Source organism: Budorcas taxicolor, chromosome 5 (genome assembly GCF_023091745.1).
Source record: "Budorcas taxicolor isolate Tak-1 chromosome 5, Takin1.1, whole genome shotgun sequence".
Taxonomy (NCBI): Eukaryota; Metazoa; Chordata; class Mammalia; order Artiodactyla; family Bovidae; genus Budorcas; species Budorcas taxicolor.
Genome location: NC_068914.1, coordinates 59198662 through 59219062, shown reverse-complemented (window position 1 = coordinate 59219062; position 20401 = coordinate 59198662).

Sequence of the window (20401 nt, the reverse complement as noted above, 5' to 3'; positions counted from 1 at the left end):
GAATCAAGCTCTTATAAAAAAGGAAAGCTAGGATACCTGTTTCTACTGTGTATAGGTTAGGAGTGAGAAGAGAGGTTGTCTTAACTCTTAGTAGCTTCAAGCCATGTTTGTCTTTTTAATATACCCTGAGAAGCAGTGTATATGAAGACTGATCTTACTCCTTAAGAGAATATCTGGGTAAGATATCTTTGTTAGGTAGAAGATTTTCTCATGTTTATTTTCTAAGGATGTTGTAAGTGAAGTTAGGGACCTTACTGAAGCAGATGTTTTGTTTAAAATAGACACTAAACATAAACTCATACTTAAACCATGAACTATAAAACTAAACTGAATTGATATATTTTAATATGCTTTATTTCATTAAGCAAATTACTATTTATCTTGACTTTTTTCTTTAAGATATAAACTGTGTTCATTTTAAAATTATAAAAATTTGCACTGATAATTCCAAGTGTCCTTTTTGAGATTCAACAAAATATAATTTGTTTGTAAGAGGAGTCATTATTTTTGTCATGAGTAAGATGGCTAAATTCAGGCAAAATGAGAAGAAAATTTCAAACTTGAAAATCTTTATAATATAATTTATAAGGGCAAAGGCCCTGAGGAAATTTAAGTCATAGTCTATTGACATAAAATATCTTAATTTTTTAAAGAAAAGTAATGAATACTATTAATTATTCCTTTGAACTCTGATAATACTTGCTTTAGACTATACTTAAAAATGCACAATAATCTTAGAATTAAATATATGGAGAAAACTGTTTGGATACAAAATATTATCCTATATAAAAGCAGTATGTAACTTTATTAATATACAATTCTAAGCATATTTGCAAAAAAAAAAAGAAAAAGAAAAAGAAAAAACAAAGAAAGAAACAACCAGATGCTTTTCTTGGTTGATGACTAGGAACCAAGTAATTTATAAAACAGAAAAGGCGTAACATTATTTCTGAAAGACTACTTTAATTAAAAGAAGTAAGGGTGTTATTAAGAATGAATAGGATTTTAAAGCACTTAAATATTGAAGTAGAAAATGAAAAATTGGCAACATAACAGAGAGAGTAAAATTATCTTCTGATTGGTAGATCATAATTGAATGTACATATTGGAATGAATAACGATAGGTGATGTTTCCCCTTTAACTTTTCATATTAAGTATTCAAACCACTTATTTTTCCCAATACTAATATTTATTTTCTAAAAAAAATAAAAGTATTATTTTCTGAAATCTGTGTTGAGAATTTTTTGTTTTCATGATGTATATATGCACATTTATATAATATGCATATAATGTATATACATCCTGCACATTTATTTCCCTACAAAAACCAACATCTGTAATAGAGTTTATCTCTAATGTACTATGGACTTCCTTGTGGCTCAGTTGGTAAAGAATCCGCCTGCCATGATGGAGAAATGGGTTCGATCCCTGGGTTCGGAAGATTCTCTGAAGAAGGGCATGGCAACACACTCCAGTATTCTTGCCTGGAGAATCCCAATGGATAGAAGAGCCTGGTGGACTACACTCCATGGAGTCACTAAGAGTCAGACATGACTAAGCACACATAATTTACTATAGGGAAAGTTTAATAACTATTCTAAAACTTTCTTCTAGCTACCTTTACTCTTCTAGTTTGTCACATCCTACTTGCTGCAAATCCTTGTACAGTTATGGTTTCTAGCTAGTAATGCCTGGGAAAACCACCTTTCTTAGAAATCAAGAGTCAGAACCAAGTGTGTTGAGCTTGAGTTTAAAAATTTATACTGTAACTGTTAGCTACATTAATCTCCAGCCAGCACACCTGAAACCTAAAACTAACTTCACATCCCAAATAAAAGTCTGTTAGCAGAAGACAAATAATTCCCCAGAGGACACAATTTCTTCAGAAGATGGAGTTTGTCTTAAATACACGCTGATAATTCAAAGAAATTGTAACACATCTGCTTAGTTCTTTCCAAAGTAACTAATTACAAGCAGAAGTTAGAGTAGAACATTTTGTGAAATGGTGGAAAACAGACCCATAATTCACAATTTCAGAGCACGTAAGTTGAGTTCATATCGTCTACTCACAGTTTTCATGAATACTCAACCAATAAATGAAATAATTTATGAAACAATTTATTACTTTCTTTGTTTTGGAGTTTTAAAACAACGAAAGGAAAGGAATGGAGTTTCTTATACAGAATTTAATCTTGAACTGCTGTATAAACATAGATTGGGGGTAGATGAAATTCACATGTAAAAAGCCAAATGTCTGGCCAGAGGAATAAAGAGTAAAAATGAGTTGAATGCAAAGTTTATTATGGAAGTCATTGTAAGGCAAAGAGAACTCCTCTCAGAGTCTGGCTCAGTACATGACAATTTCTTGAGAGAGGGAGGTAAAGAACATTTTTCCTCTTGAGTTTTATGAGATAGTATATAAAAATATTAAAAGGCTGGTGTGTTGTTTCCTTCAGTAATATTGCTCATAGACTTGATTGCTGCTGAGGACCTACCACTGACTCTCAAGAAAGAGTAAGATCAAGCCCTTATCTCCTTGGGACCAGAAGTCTTCATCTCAATATGTTTTTACTAGGAGATCATAAGCTTATGTGCTTTGGCCTGGCCCTTTAGCTCTGAACTAGTTGTGAAAATCTTTTACAGCCTGTAATCTTTGGCCATGATGCATTTTTACACACCAGTCACACTGGCTTAGGTTCACTATGGGATCTGGTAAAATACTTCTGAACTAATGTTTTGTTTTATTTAGTTTTGAATGATAAACTCAATATTCAAACACAGGTTAGAGTTAAAATAGAAATCCTATAATGGTAGGGTAAATTTTCCTGAGTTGCAGTCTGATATGCAATATTTCCCATGATACCTAGGACTCAACTAGTAGGCTGCCAACTGGAACATTTAATGAGGATTACAAAAGGCAGAATTTGTGGTATTTCTATCAGTTAGTACTGTCATATCGGGTAGTGAGTCTGAGTTTTCGGAAGTGTCTCTTGAGACTACCTAAATGCTAGAACCTTGGAAGGAGATGATATGGAGAATTTTATTCAGATTGAATCACATTAAGACTCTGATTTATTTCTGGACCGACTGTGGTCCTAGATTCCTGAAATGCTGAAACTGGAAAATCTATCCACTATCATTTAAATTGGCCATTTGCAAGTTTGGCTGAGTATTAGACTCACTTGGAGAAATTTTCTTTAGAGATCCTGGGGATAAGATACAGACCTAAATGTCTGTTATCTGGTATCATTGCATTAAAACCATTCTCAGAGTCAGAGGCTTATTAGCATCAAATTATTGCATTATATAATTGTGTCGATGGGCTGAGGCTTAGCTTGGTGTTTTGGTTTTTGTTGTTGTTGTTGTTGTTTCCTCCAAACCTTTTTTTTTTTTCCCCTCCATGCTAGTCTCACTTACAGTTTTTCTTTGGCAGCATTTAACCGGGAGCTGTAACTGGGCTGTTAGAATGGCCTCTCTCCCCATGGCCTCTCCAATACAGAGTCAAGTAGGAGTGAGACCCAAAGTTTTGTATGCTATGTTAAAAGACACTTTTTATAAGTGATCTTCATTCACTGCAATACGTGAAGAAACCGGTAAAGAAATGACAATGTGTATCCAGACAGATTCAATGACATAAATGTGGCATCACAGCTGGTTAATGATATGCCCAGCCTAGACTTAGATCTTTGAAAACTGGGGGCAAAGCCTTGTTTATCATATTGATAGCTTTTTCTGAACAATGTTGGATTCCTGATCTCCAAAGAAGATTTAGCTTCGGGACCAAAGACCAGGCTTGAACACTCAGAGCTCTTGCGTGGGAGAAGTTTTATTGCAGTGCAAAGGGACAGAGGAAGCTTCTGGCATAGACATTACAAGGGGGTAGAGAGTGCTCCAATTGCTGTTTCAGCAAGGGAGCTATGAGTTCAGTTCAGTTCAGTTCAGTCGCCCAGTCGTGTCTGAGTCTTTGCAACCCCATGTATTGCAGCACACCAGGCTTCCCTGTCGATCACCAACTCCCGGAGTTTACCCAAACACATGTGCATCAAGTCAGTGATGCCATCCAGCCCTCTCATCCTCTGTCATCCCCTTTTCCTCCTGCCCCTAATCCCTCCCAGCCTCAGAGTCTTTTCCAATGAGTCAACTCTTCGTGTGAGGTGGCCAAAGTATTGGAGTTACAGCTTCAATATCAGTCCTTCCAAAGAGCACCGAGGACTGATCTTTTTAGAATGAACTGGTTGGATCTCCTTGCAGTCCATGGGACTCTCCAGAGTCTTCTCCAACACCACAGTTCAATAGCATCAATTCTTTGGTGCTCAGCTTTCTTCACAGTCCAACTCTCACATCCATACATGACCACTGGAAAAACCATAGCCTTGACTAGATGGACCATTGTTGGCAAAGTAATGTCTCTGCTTTTCAATATGCTATCTAGGTTGGTCATAACTTTTCTTCCAAGAAGTAAACGTCTTTTAATTTCATGGCTACAATTACCATCTGCAGTGATTTTGGAGCCACCCAAAATAGTCTGACACTGTTTCCACTGTTTCTCCATCTATTTCCCATGAAGTGATGGGACCAGATGACTTGATCTTCCTTTTCTGAATGTTGAGCTTTAAGCCAACTTTTTCACTCTCCTCTTTCACTTTCATCAAGAGGTTTTTAGTTCCTCTTCACTTTCTGCCATAAGGGTGGTGTCATCTGCATATCTGAGGTTATTAATATTTCTCCCAGCAATCTTGATTCAAGCTTGTGCTTCATCCAGCCTGGCGTTTCTCATGATGTACTCTGCATATAAGTTAAATAAGCAGGGTGACAATATACAGCCTTGACGTACTCCTTTTCCTATTTGGAACCAGTCTGTTGTTCCATGTCCAGTTCTAACTGTTGCTTCCTGGCCTGCATAAAGGTTTCTCAAGAGGTAGGTCAGGTGGTCTGGTATTCCCATCTCTTTCAGAATTTTCCACAGTTTATTGTGATCCACACAGTCAAAGTCTTTGGCATAGTCAATAAAGCAGAAATAGATGTATTTCTGGAACTCGCTTCCTTTTTCCTTGATCCAGCAGATGTTGGCAATTTGATCTCTGGTTCCTCTGCCTTTTCTAAAACCAGCTTGAACATTCGGAAGTTCACAGTTCGCATATTGTTGAAGCCTGGCTTGGAGAATTTTGAGCATTACCTTACTAGCATGTGAGATGAGTGCAACTGTGTGGTAGTTTGAGCATTCTTTGGCATTGCCTTTCTTTAGGATTAGAATGAAACTGACCTTTTCCAGTCCTGTCTCCAATGCTGAATTTTCCAAATTTGCTGGCATATTGAGTGCAGCACTTTCATTGCATCATCTTTCAGGATTTGAAATAGCTCAACTGGAATTCCATCACCTCCACTAGCTTTGTTTGTAGTGATGCTTTCTAAGCCCCACTTGACTTCACATTCCAGGATGTCTGGCTCTAGGTAAGTGATCACACCATCATGATTACCTGGGTCTTGAAGATCTTTTTTGTACAGTTCTTCTGTGTATTCTTGCCATCTCTTCTTAATATCTTCTGGTTCTGTTTGGTTCATACCATTCCTGTACTTTATCAAGCCCATCTTTGCATGAAATGTTCCCTTGGTATCTCTGATTTTCTTGAAGAGATCTCTAGTCTTTCCCATTCTATTGTTTTCCTCTATTTATTTACATTGATCTCTGAGGAAGGCTTTCTTATCTCTCCTTGCTATTCTTTGGAACTCTGCATTCAGATGCTTATATCTTTCCTTCTCTCCTTTGTTTTTACTTCTCTTACTTTTTAAAATTGGTTATTACAATAAACCAAAAGAATATCACAAGTTTGTAATGATTTTACCAGACCCACTCCAATTTACATGTTAAGATAACAGGATTAGAATTTAACAATAGAAAACTTTTATCAGAACCACTCCCATAATTTACATTTTAAGATATCAGGATTAGTCAGAGGATTTTCAAGAAGGAGAGACTGTCCTTAAGCGGGATACATTGTTATTATAAAATCTCTCAGTTCCGTTCAGTAGCTCAGTCATGTCCAACTCTTTGCCACCCCAGGAACTGCAGCATGCCAGGCCTCCCTGTACATCACCAACTCCAGGAGTTTACTCAAACTCAGTCCATTGAATTGGTGATGTCATCCAGCCATCTCATCCTCTGTCTTCCCCTTCTCCTCCTTCCTTCAATCTTGCCCAGCATTAGGGTCTTTTCAAATGAGTCAGTTCTTCACATCAGATGGCCAAACTACTGGGGTTTCAGCTCCGACATCAGTCCTTCCAATGTATATTCAAGACTGATTTCCTTTAGGATGGACTGGTTGGATCTCCTTGCAGTCCAAGAGACTCTAAAGAGTCTTCTCCAGCACCACAGTTCAAAAGCATCAATTCTTTGGCACTCAGCTTTCTCTACAGTCCAACTCTCACATCCATACATGACCACTGGAACAACAATAGCCTTGACTAGATGGACCTTTGTTGGCAAAGTTCTGTCTCTGCTTTTTAATATCCTGTCTAAGTTGGTCATAACTTTTCTTCCAAGGTGTAAGTGTCTTTTAATTTCATGGCTACGGTCACCATCTGCAGTAGTTTTGGAGCCCCCCAAAATAAAATCTGCCACTGTTTCCACTGTTTCCCCATCTATTTGCCATGAAGTGGTGGGACAGGATCTTAGTTTTCTGAATGTTGAGCTTTAAACCAACTTTTTCACTCTCCTCTTTCACTTTCATCAAGAGACTCTAGTTCTTCACTCTAGTTCTTCTTCACTCTCTGTAATAAGGGTGATGCCATCTGCATATCTGAGGTTATTGCTATTTCTCCCAGTGATCTTGATTCCAGCTTGTGCTTCATCCAGCCCAGCATTTTTCATGATGTACTCTCCATTAAGTTAAATAAGCAGGGTGACAATATACAGCCTTGATGTACTCCTTTTCCTATTTGGAACCAGTCTGTTATTCCATGTCCAGTTCTAAGTGTTGCTTCCTGATCTGTATACAGATTTCTCAAGAGGCAGGTCAGGTGTTCTGGTATTCCCATCTCTTTAAGAAATTTCCACAGTTTGTGGTGATCCAGTCAGTCAAAGTTTTGGCATAGTCAATAAAACAGAAAGAGATAATTTCTAGAACTCTCTTGCTTTTTCCATGATCCAATGGATGTTGGCAATTTGATATCTGGTTCCTCTGCCTTTTTTAAAACCAGCTTGAATAGCTGGAAGTTCATGGTTCACGAATTATTGAAGCCTGGCTTGGAGTAATTTGAACATTACTAGCATGTGAGTTGAGTTCAATTGTGCAGTAATTTGAGCATTCTTTGCTATTGCCTTTCTTTGGGATTGGAATGAAAAATGACCTTTTCCAGTCCCAATTCTTAGTACAGAGTTTAAGCTGAATTGTTTTGTTGTGTAACCATCAGTTCTGAGCTTAAATTAAAAAGAAAAATTTTATGTGACTAAGACTCAGGAATGTAGAGAAAAAAAAGAAAAAAGATATTTGTCCTTTCCTCTTCCTTGAGACTTTCAGACCCTTCTCTCTTCCTAGGGGACCCTGGACTCCTTATCACCCTACCTAGAAATTGATTCTCTCATCCCCGCCTCCCCCAACCCTGCTTTTAGGATAATTATGTTGCTAAGGGAAAGGGGTGTCATTTTCATTATAACCCTCATTTGGAGGGTCTCTGATCCAGGGGCCCCAAGTAATAGTTGGAGGAGGCTGTGGCACTTGTAGGAGCCTGGATAACCATTTGTAACTTAAAAGCTTTCAGATGGTTAGAAACAAATCCAGTTACAGAGTTACAGTTGCAGGGAGCAAACAGTAAAAACAAAACAATTAGAATTATTACGATTAAGATAGCTTTCTACCATGGGGAGCTAGTTAACACTTCCCAAAGTACGGTGACTGAGGCTTCAGGAGAATACATAACCTGAATCATCTTGATCATGTGTATGGTAATGAGAATAACATTAGTACTCATATCTGGTATATATACAACATTGGTTATGAATGGCACAATTTCCTCTTGTATGGCTGTTAGAATATCTAAGGCTAACCTGTTTTGTAAAACCATCTTTCTAAAATTTGTATTTGTTCAGCATTAAGGGCTGAAATATCTTTTCTGAGAATCTTGTAAGCCTGTTGAGTAAAGTTAGTCAGAACATCAACTCATAGCATTACATCTGTAGTTCCATTAGAGGGAATGAGTATTGCAGCCAGATAATCATACCAGTGAAAAAAACAAACCTTGCCAGTGAGCTCTAAGGTGTGATGTATTAGCAGGCTTCTCTGGAAGCTCTGAAAATATGAAGCCATGAGTAAAAGCTAGACCTAGGGTGCATCTCCTTATTCAGCCAGGGGAAAGCCACACCCATAGGTAAGAGCCAGATATCCAATAGATCCAATTTGGAGCAAACCATCATTACTGAGGGATCCAGTCCCAATGAGTTTCTGGCCAGGCAAAAGGAGGATCTGAACTAGGATTGGAAAGCACAGGAATGATTACATTGCATATTTCTTGAGACAAGATCACAATTGTTCCCAATCATTATAATTAGAATTTACCTCTAAAACCTGTTCAGATCTAACCACAGGGTAACCTACTTTCCACTTCCCATACTGAACAAAAGAACTGCCATCTGTAAATATATCCATGTCAGAATTGTCTAATGGGGTATCCGTTAGATCTTCCCAAGCTGCATAGTTTAAAGTTAGGAATTGGAAACAATTGTGATCAGATGTTTTCATCTTCCTTTTCAGGAAGTAAAGTGGCAGGATTTAAGTTTCCACAAACTTTAAGCTTAGTTATTGGTCCTTCTAACAACAGTGACTGATAGTTAAGAAGCTGACTGTCTGCCATCCAAATATTAACTTTAGAGTTTAAGATTCCACTCACATGATGAGAAGTTAGTATAGTAAGATTTCTCCCACTAATACGTTTGAGAGCTTCGGATGCAAATAAAGCAATTATGACAATTACTCTCAGCCAATGTGGCCACCCATGTTCTACTACATCTAACTTTATGCTCAGGAATCCTATAGGCTGCTGGTGAGGCCCTCAGAGTTGTGTCAAACCCAGATTTATGACAAACAAATTGAACTCTGATCCTGTGGTCAGGCTTAAAGCAGGAGCTTGTGGGTGAGCAGTTTGAAGAACCTTAAAAGCCTTTTCAGTCTCAGGGAACAAACCAGTTTGTTAGTTTGGGCCTGCTGAGTTTCAGTTATAAGTTAATATAAAGACTAGGCAAGTTCCCCATTGAACTGACTGACTCATTGGAAAAGACCCTAATGCTGGGAAAGATTGAAGGCAGGAGGAGAAGAGGGTAACAGAGGATGAGATGGTTGGATGGCATCATCGACTCAAAGGACATGGGTTTGGGTAGACTCTGGATGTTGGTGAAGGACAGGGAAGCCTGGCATGCTGCAGCTCATGGGGTCACAGAGTTGTCCATGATTGAGTGACTGAAGTGAATTGAAGTTCCCCATAACCCGAAATCCAAATTCATCAGTAGCCTATGATTCCCCAAAATCCTCTCAATTGTCTTAAAGTCACAGGCAGGGAATGATTCAATATAGGTTTAATTCTCTAGGGGCCTATGGCCCTAGTCTCTTCTGATATGATCAAGCCCAGATATTTAACAGATTGTTGACAAAGCTGAGCATTTTCCCTTCATGCCTTATAACTTCAGCCAGCCAAAAAGCTTAGGAAGATGTCTGAGGCTTGTGAGCAAGCTTCCTCTGTCTCAGCACAGAACAGAACATCACCTACACACTGTAGCACCACTGCCTTGGAGCTATTAAAGTTTTGTAAATCCCATGACAACAGAATGGGAAAGACTAGAGATCTCTTCAACAAAATTGGAGATACCAAGGGAACATTTCATGCAAAGATGGGCTCGATAAAGGACAGAAATGGTATGGACCGAACAGAAGCAGAAGATATTAAGAAGAGGTGGCAAGAATACATGGAAGAACTGTACAAAAAAGATCTTCATGACCCAGATAATCATGATGATGTGATCACTCATCTAGAGACAGACATCCTGGAATGTGAAGTCAAGTGGGCCTTAGAAAGCATCACTATGAACAAAGCTAGTGGAGGTGATGGAATTCCAGTTGAGCTATTTCAAATCCTGGAAGATGATGCTGTGAAAGTGCTGCACTCAATATGCCAACAAATTTGGAAAACTCAGCAGTGGCCACAGGACTGGAAAAGGTCAGTTTTCATTCCAATCCCAAAGAAAGGCAACATCAAAGAATGCTCAAACTACCACACAATTGCACTCATCTCACATGCTAGTAAAGTAATGCTCAAAATTCTCCAAGCCAGGCTTCAGCAATATATGAACCGTGAACTTCCTGATGTTCAAGCTGGTTTTAGAAAAGGCAGAGGAACCAGAGATCGAATTGCCAACATCTGCTGGATCATGGAAAAAGCGAGAGAGTTCCAGAAAAACATCTATTTCTGCTTTATTGACTATGCCAGAGCCTTTGACTGTGTGGATCACAATAAACTGTGGAAAATTCTGAGAGATGGGAATACCAGACCACCTAACCTGCCTCTTGAGAAATCTGTATGCAGGTCAGGAAGCAACAGTTAGAACTGGACATGGAACAACAGCCTGGTTCCCAATAGGAAAAGGTGTATGTCAAGGCTGTATATTGTCACCCAGCTTCTTTAACTTCTATGCAGAGTACATCATGAGAAACGCTGGACTGGAAGAAACACAAGCTGGAATCAAGATTGCCAGGAGAAATATCAATAACCTCAGATATGCAGATGACACCACCCTTATGGCAGAAAGTGAAGAGGAGATAAAAAGCCTCTTGATGAAAGTGAAAGAAGAGAGTGAAAAAGTTGGCTGAAAGCTCAACATTCAGAAAATGAAGATCATGGCATCCGGTCCCATCACTTCATGGGAAATAGATGGGGAAACAGTGGAAACAGTTTCAGACTTTATTTTTTTGGGCTCCAAAATCACTGCAGATGGTAATTGTAGCCATGAAATTAAAAGACGCTTACTCCTTGGAAGAAAAGTTATGACCAACCTGGGAGAGCATATTCAAAAGCAGGGACATTACTTTGCCGACTAAGGTCCGTCTAGACAAGGCTATAGTTTTTCCTGTGGTCATGTATGGATGTGAGAGTTGGACTGTGAAGAAGGCTGAGCCCTGAAGAATTGATGCTTTTGAACTGTGGTGTTGGAGCAGACTCTTGAGAGTCCCTTGGACTGCAAGGAGATCCAACCAGTCCATTCTGAAGGAGATCAACCCTGGGATTTCTTTGGAAGGAATGATGCTAAAGCTGAAACTCCAGTACTTTGGCCACCTGATGCGAAGAGTTGACTCATTGGAAAGACTCTGATGCTGGGAGGGATTGAGGGCAGGAGGAGAAGGGGACGACTGAGGATGGGATGGCTGGATGGCATCACGGACTCAATGGACATGAGTCTGAGTGAACTCCAGGAGATGGTGATGGACAGGAAGGCCTGGCGTGCTGCGATTCATGGGGTCACAAAGAGTCGGACACGACTGAGCGACTGAACTGAACTGAACTGAACTGATGAAAAAGTTTGCTCAAATAGGTGGGGGCTGTCACAAAAGCCTTGGGGCAAAACTGTTCAGGTTAACTGAGAAGCCAGCTAAGTAGGGTCTTCAAAGGCAAATAGAAATTGAGTTTCCTCCACCAATCGTACAGAATAGAAGGCATCTTTTAAATCAATTACTGAGAAATATTTGGCCCATGCAAGAATTTCAGACCACAAAGTATAAGGATTAGGCACCCTGGGGTGTAAAGGAACCACAGCCTCATTTATAATTCGTAAATCTTGATCTAGTCTCCGTTTATCATTTGACTTTTTCACACCCCAAATAGGAGTGTTGCATGGACTATTACAGGGAAAGCCCCTGTTGTTTTAACTTTTCAATGATGGATCTTAACCCTTCCTTAGCACAGAGGCTAGAGCTCTCAGTGTTTTTACCTTGTCCTGAAGATCCCAGATGATAGCTTATGGTGAATGATGTCAGATTCATGATCTCCAAAGAAGATTTAGCTTCAGGACCAGGGACCAGACTTGATCAAAGAGCTTTTGTGTAGCAGAGCTTTTTTAAAGTATAAAAAGGAACAGAGAAAGCTTCTGACACAGACATCAGAAGGGGGGCAGAGAGTGGCCCCCCTCACTAGTCTTAGCAATTTCAGTTCAGCACACTCATTTAGTCGTGTCCAACTCTTTGCGATCCCATGAACCATAGATCGCCAGGCCTCCCTGTCCATCACCAACTCCCGGAGTCCACCCAAACCAATGTCCATTGAGTCGGTGATGCCATCCAACCATCTCATCCTCTGTTATCCCCTTCTCCTCCCACCTTCAATTTTTGCCAGCATCAGGGTCTTTTCAAATAAATCAGGTTTTCACATCAGGTGGCCAAAGTTTTGGTGTTTCAGTGTCAACATCAGTCCCTCCAACAAACACTCAGGACTGATCTCCTTTAGAATGGACTGGTTGGATCTCCTTGCAGTCCAAGGTACTCTCAAGAGTCTTCTCCAACACCACAGTTCAAAAGCATCAATTCTTTGATACTCAGCTTTCTTTATAGTTCAATTCACATCCATACATGACTACTGGAAAAACTATAGCCTTAATTAGATGGACCTTTGTTGGCAAAGTAATGTCTCTGCTTTTTAATACGCTGTCTAGGTTGATTATAAATTTCCTTCCAAGGAGTAAGTATTTTTTTTATTTGATGGCTGCAGTCGCAATCTTCAGTGATTTTTCAGCCCCCAAACATAAAGTCAGCCACTGTTTCCACTGTTTCCCCATCTATTTGCCATGAAGTGATGGGACAAGATGCCATGATCTTAGTTTTCTGAATGTTGAGTTTTAAGCCAACGTTTTCACTGTCCTCTTTTACTTTCATCAAGAGGCTCTTTAATTCTTTTCTTTCTGCCATAAGGGTGGGGTCATCTGCATATTTGAGGTTATTGCTACTTCTCCCGGCAATCTTGATTCCAGCTTGTGCTTCCTCCAACCCAGTGTTTCTCATGGTGTAATCTGCATATAAGTTAAATAATCAGGATAACAATATACAGCCTTGATGTACTCATTTTCCTATTTAGAACCAGTCTTAGCAAGGGAGTTATATATTTTTTAATTGGTTATTATAGTAAGTAAAAAAGAATGTCTCAAGGCTGTAATAGCCATACCAGACCCACTCCCATAATATATATTTTAAGATAACAGAATTAGTCAGTAGGTTCTTAAGAAGGAGAAACATATCCTCAAGAAGGATACATTGTTATGTAATCCTTAGTACAGAGTATAAGCTGAGTTGTTTTGTTGTGTAATCATCCATTCTAGGCTTAAGAAAAAAAATAATTTTGTCTGTTTCTCTTCCTTGAGGACTCCAGACCCATATCTCCACCTTGAGAGCCCCAAACCCTTTTCTTCTCCTGGGAGACCCTGGACTTCTTATCAACTTGCTTAGGAATTGACTCTTTCAACATTATTCTAAATTTTGATGCTGCATATAGAATAATGAGGGTTTAATATATAAGTAATGCCACAGGACGATGTACTGATATGTGCTATTTTAAAATCTATTACAAGATTATTGATTTTTTAGATGGAAAGCAAATTTATAAGTTTGAGATAATGTACATGTTGTGTGTTTACATGTGTTTGTGTATACCTAGCTGAAGAGCCAGAAAACACTTTAATTCTTTGGATGTAAATCAATGTTGAGTTCTAGACTACTGGCCTTGATTGAGATTCTAGTTTCTTCATGCTTCCTCGTTTAACAATTATGTAAAGTCACAGGTTTATATTCTCATTTGTATCTTTTTCAGGGTTAAGGAAGAAAAGAGTTTTAAGACCTATAACATTAGAAAGACTTCCAAAATCTCAATGTCCCCAATCCAATAACCAAGCTTAGCAAGAGGATATGTTTTTCAGCCTATGACAAAGGCCCACCCATAGAGTCCCATCGATGTCTAAGCAATGCCATTTTCAGAGGAAGATGTGAAGTGAGATTTTACTTTGTCTTTACGGAAAATTGCACCAACATCCTCTCAGGTGAAGGCACCCTTTGCTTTCTTCTTCCAGATTTCAGAACATAGTCATCAATATCTAAGCTATTAAAAGTAAATTCAGCAATCTAGTTTAATTATTTCTTACAAATTTTCCTTACAGACAAGATAAAGACTAGATCTATATCTCCAGTTTATCTTCAAGCTATACCTTAAAAGACAAGAGAAAAGTAAACACACAATAAGAATCAGTAATATATAGGCACAAAGCAAACTAAATCAATATTGAAAAATAAACAATTTTCAAAAGGAAATATTTTATTTAGAACAGCTGTTCCGCTTTCAATAAACAAATATTTTTTTGCTATTAAGCAAATAATTTAGCATGTTTGAGATAACCCCCCAAATATTTCTTAGAGGAAAGGCTTCTACCCTCACCCTTAGCCAACTTTCCTTTCTTTTTGAACACAGTACGTATTACTGCTTCTATTCTTCTGATGTAATGTGCCTGGTGATAGCCCAAGTGTTGTGGGAAGAAGTAAAAGCAGTGTGACATTCATTCATCTCTTCCTTTTTTAGAACAACCATATCAGCCTTTTATTGAGATGAAGAAACAAACTAGTCTGGATCAGTGAGCACATAGTAATGTAGAAAACAACTTCCCTGGAGAGTCACCCAGACTTCAAGTACATTTTATATGAAAAATATAGTTTGCTTTTCTGTACCACTGAGATTTTGATGGCCACATATCCTATCCTACTTCTTCTAAGGAAGCTCATTCTAGAAGAGATTTTCCCTAATATTTAAATAACAATTTACAGTGGTTTGCCTAATAGTCATTCCTAAGGGTGAATTAAACTCTCCTTTGATATCTTATGGGGCTTCCCAGATGTTGCAATGGTAAAGAATTATTCTGACAATGCAGGAGTCATGGGTTTGATCCCTGGGTCTGGAAGATCCTCTGGAGGAAGAAATGCCAACTCACTCCAGTCTTGCCTGGAAAATTCATGGACAGAGGAGCCTGGTGGACTACAGTCTGTAGCGTCACAGAGTCAGGCATGATGGAGAGCATAATTACTCAGTATTGTATAACATGTTTGATGGCTGCTGTCCTAAAAGCTTAGATTATCCTGGGGTAAAAAAGGACATGAAGAGAGTGTTTAAAGTACTGGTAATTTTTTGTTTCATGATACAGGTCTTGTTACACATGTGAGTATAATTTGTGAAGATTCATAAGTGCTGATTACAAAAGGTGTGCTTACTTGAAATTTGCAATCTGTACACTTAGTTTGTATACTAGTCTAAATGTATTTTATTTGCTAAAAAGTTTACTGAAATAACTTTAAATAACATAATATTATATCACTGTTTTACTTATATTTGCTTAAAAGCTTCTCCTTGAAAAAAAAATTTAATGTCTTTGAGGTCTGGAATATCAGATTATTTTAAGTCCTGAGAGCCTGAATTTCACTTTACCCTTGCAGAGATTAATATTTTTTAAAAAAAATATTTTAAATTTACTTATTTTTTTAATTGAAGGATAATTGCTCTACAGAATTTTGTTCCACTTACACCAATGGACAGATCATCAAAACAGAAAAATTAATAAGGAAACACAAGTCTTAAATGATACATTAGATAAGATGAATCTCACTGATAGCTTCAGGACATTCCATCCACATGCAGAAGAATAATTTTTATTAGGGATATTGGAAGCAGAAAAATGGAGAATACCCCTGTGTCTGTGTCAACTGAAATAAAATCAACTCAAATTTTCTTTGTACTCCTTCAATTCAGTTTAGTTCAGTTCAGTCGCTCAGTCGTGTCCAACTCCTTAAGGGAATTTAAATATTTCTTAAGATTTCTGCAAATTCTTGGGAATGGAAGTAGCTACGAGACATCTTTAGTTCTGGGCCTCTGATTCTATACACGTTGCTTAAATTATAGTTCCTGTGATATACTTTATATGGCATCTCTCTTTCAGGATGAATTAACTGAGATATGAAACAGCTATTTGCTTAACTAAAAAGAACAAAATAACACTTCTAATTCTCAGAAGACGTTTGATAAACTTGACTGAAGATTGGATATAGCTAAATAAAAAAGGAGGGCATATTAAATCTGCATACACTATTTAAAATTGAATATCAGTTAGTGTTTATTTTAAAAGATATTTAGTATTCTTCTGGTTTTAATTCTGATTCATGAAGAGCTTGGACATCTTTCTTCAAAGAAGAGAAAAATAACTGAGTTAACTGAACATTAACTTTTCTTGGGTCTTTCAAAGAACATAAGTCTGATGCATTTTTAGAGGCTGAATGTGAAATAGTTTGGAAGCTGCAGTCTTAGAGAGGCATAGAATTTTATGGACTTCACTTCCAGAGATTGTCCCTGGCATGGTCTCATGGATCTGAGAAAGATCTCCTTGTAGCTCTTGCAGAGAGAAGGGATCAGTAACCAAAGTGAAGTGTACTCAGAACATTCTCTACAGCAAAGGGCTACTTCATAGGTGAAAATATTTCTCCTTCTCTATCAAGAACTCCCACATTCAAAACTCTTCCTGTCTCATATAAGGGGAAAAACAGAAAACAACCTATGTCAATGGAGAAACACTTGTAAAGATCACAGCCTAGAGACAGGCTGGCTAAATGTTTCAGACTTAATCATGAAGTTACAGAATGTCTCCTCTCCAACAACTTACCACCTCAGCCAAAGGGCTGTAGCAAAACAGTAAATTATACTTCAAAGAGCTGCGAGGCACAACCTATGTCTAAAAAGGACTGTTTAGGAAAGTCCAAAATGCAGAGGGGATAAAAAAATAAAAGAACCTAAGGAACAAGAAAACATCTATTTCTGTTCCCGAAAAACATCTATTTCTGCTTTATTGACTATGCCAAAGCCTTTGACTGTGTGGATCACAATAAACTGTGGAAAATTGTGAGAGAGATGGGAATACCAGACTACCTGACCTGCCTCTTGAGAAATCTGTATGCAGGTCAGGAAGCAAAAGTTAGAACTGGACATGGAACAACAGCCTGGTTCCAAATAGGAAAAGGAGTACGTCAAGGCTGTATATTGTCACCCTACTTATTTAACTTCTATGCCGAGTACATCATGAGAAATGCTGGGCTGGAAGAAGCACAAGCTGGAATCAAGATTGGTGGGAGATTTATCAATAACCTCAGATATGCAGATGACACAACCCTTATGGCAGAAAGTGAAGAGGAACTAAAAAGCCTCTTGATGAAAGTGAAAGTGGAGAGTGAAAAAGTTGGCTTAAGGCTCAACATTCAGAAAACGAAGATCATGGCATCCGGTCCCATCACTTCGTGGGAAGTAGATGGGGAAACAGGGGAAACAGTGTCAGACTTTATTTTTGGGTGGCTCCAAAATCACTGCAGATGGTGACTGCAGCCATGAAATTAAAAGATGCTTACTCCTTGGAAGAAAAGTTATGACTAACCTAGATAGCATATTCAAAAGCAGAGACATTACACTGCCGACTAAGGTCCATCTAGTCAAGGCTATGGTTTCTCCTGTAGTCATGTATGGATGTGAGAGTTGGACTGTGAAGAAAGCTGAGTGCCGAAGACTTGCTGCTTTTGAACTGTGGTGTTGGAGAAGACTCTTGAGAGTTCCATGGACTGCAAGGAGATCCAACCCGTCCATTCTGAAGGAGATCAGCCCTGGGATTTCTTTGGAAGGAATGATGCTAAAGCTGAAACTCCAGTACTTTGGCCACCTCATTCGAAGAGTTGACTCACTGGAGAAGACTCTGATTCTGGGAGGGATTGGGGGCAGGAGGAGAAGCAGACAACAGAGCATGAGATACCTGGATGGCATCAGTGACTCGATGGATGTGAGTCTGAGTGAACTCCGGGAGATGGTGATGGACAGGGAGGCCTGACGCGCTGCGATTCATCAGGTCGCAGAGTCGGACACAACTGAGCGACTGAACTGAACTGAACTGAAGGAACAGGAAGACTCTGGAATCTATAGTTACAGAAAAATTGAGTGGGCTAGACCAACTTCTAGCCAAATAAGAGAGCCCTTATAGTAAGAGACTGGTAGTTCTGTCAGTTCCTATTACTGATGCACTATATCAGGCATGATGGGATCAACAATAAATTACACCAAGGAAAGAATGTGAAATTGAAGACAGTTCAATAGAAACATTCCAGATGAAAAGAACTTTTAAATGGAATATTCAAACTGTGGAACAACTTCAAAAGACAAAAATATGTATAATTATAATATCACAACGATAAGATAGAATAAAGCAATGGGTTGCCATTTCCTTCTCCAGGGAATCTTCCCAGACCAATGATTGAACCTGCATTTCTTACGCCTCCTCTCCTGCATTGGCATACAGGTTCTTTACCACTAGCTCCACCTGGGAGGCCTCATTAATGGTTGAGAAAATAAGAAATCCATTATGGTCCCCAAAACATTGTTACAGGAAGCTCAGGAAACATCATAATAGAGAAATACAAAGCCAAAGAAAAACAACAGAAATCTAAACCTAGGTTTGTATTATTAATCATATTAAATTGTGGAAAACCTAAGACAGAGTGAAACAAAGTGAAAGCAATCAGAGAAAAATAAATACCTTACATAAGGAAAAAAATCAAAGTGATCATTGAATTAAAAAGAATCAAGTTAAAATAAAGTGGAATTAAAATATTTAAAGTATAAAGAGGGAAAAAAAAGCCCCAGTAATCTAGAATTTTATTTTAAGTGAAATTATCCTTCAAAAGTGAGGGAGAAGTAGAAATTTTTGAAAACTATAAACAGGAAATTCATCAGGGCTAGGCCTTTCTTATGGGAATTATTAAAAGATTTTCTCAGGCAGAAGAACTTAAGATCAAAGTTCAAGTCTAAAAAAGATAGGGAGAATATTTGAGACATAATAATGAAATAAAATAAAATATTTTACTTTTTTTTTTACTAATTGATATGAAAGATACTGTTTAAGCAAAAATAGTATTATTTTCAGACGATGGAATATTATGGTAAACACAGATCAAATATATTGGGTCATCATAGCCTACAAATGATAGCAATGTCTTAAGGGAAGCGAAAAATTGGGAAGATTTTGTTATAAAGTACCTGTACTATGTATAAAGTGATATAGAGTTATTTGAAGTTAGAATATTTGAAAACTATATTTTAAAAGAAGACCAATGTAAGCCCAAAGCAATAGAAGAAAATAAATAATAAACAATAGAGCAGAAATTGGTAAAAGAGAAAACAGAAAAACAATAGGGAAAATAATTAGAATCAGAGGCTGGTTCTTTGAAAAGATAAATAAAATTGATGATTCTCTATTCAGGATAACCAAAAAAGAAGAGAAAAGATACACATTACTAATATCAGAAATGTAAGCAGGTAACTACTAACTCTCTGGACATTAAAAGGATAATAAAGCACTTCTATAAATAAATTTATGACCATAAGTGTAATAATTTTAATAAAATGGACAAATTTCTTGACAGTCACACACTATCAAACTCATTCAAAAAGAAACAGGTACAAAAAAAAAAAAAAAGAAAAAACAGGTAATCTGAAAAGGTCTGTATCTGTTAAGTGAGTTGAATTAATAAATGTGAATCCTGCTATACACAGAAGTGATAACAATTCTGCACAAATATTTCCACAAAATGAAAGCAGTGGGGCATTTTAAAACTCATTCTATGATATCAGAATTATACTTATAACAAAACTAGATTTCAAGAAATTAATTCTGCAACTAATATCTTTCATGAACATAGGCGTAAAAATACTCGACATAATATTAGCAAATCAAATCATACAATGTTTAGCAAAAGTTTTACATCAACACCAAGAGGGATTGATTTCAGGTAAACAAAGCTAATAGATCTAACATCCAAATATCAGTCAGTGTCATCTACTACATAAAGAGTCTAAAAAATATATATATAAGATCATGAAAATTAATGCAGAGAAAATATCTGACAAAACCCAACACCATCTATAATAAAAATTCTACAGATTAAAATGAGACTTTCTCAACTTGGAAAAGAACAGGAACCAAGAGAGCTATCACTAACTTCATACTTAATGATGAGAGATTGGACATTTTCGCTTTTGAAAACAAGCAAGGATGTTCCTTCTTTGTATTCATTCAGTTTTGTATTAGAAATCATAACAAGTGAAAGGAAAGAAGAAAAGAAAAAAACTAAACAGATTGGGAAGGAAAATAGTATCATCTTCATTAATGAGACTTGCTTTTCTAGGTAGAAAGGTCTAAAGAATTGCCTAGAAACAAAAGCAAAGTGAAACAAAACCTCTATACCTAATAAGTGAGTAAAGCAAGGTCATAGGATATAAGGTTAATGCATAAAGTCAAATGCTTTCTTGTAGTTT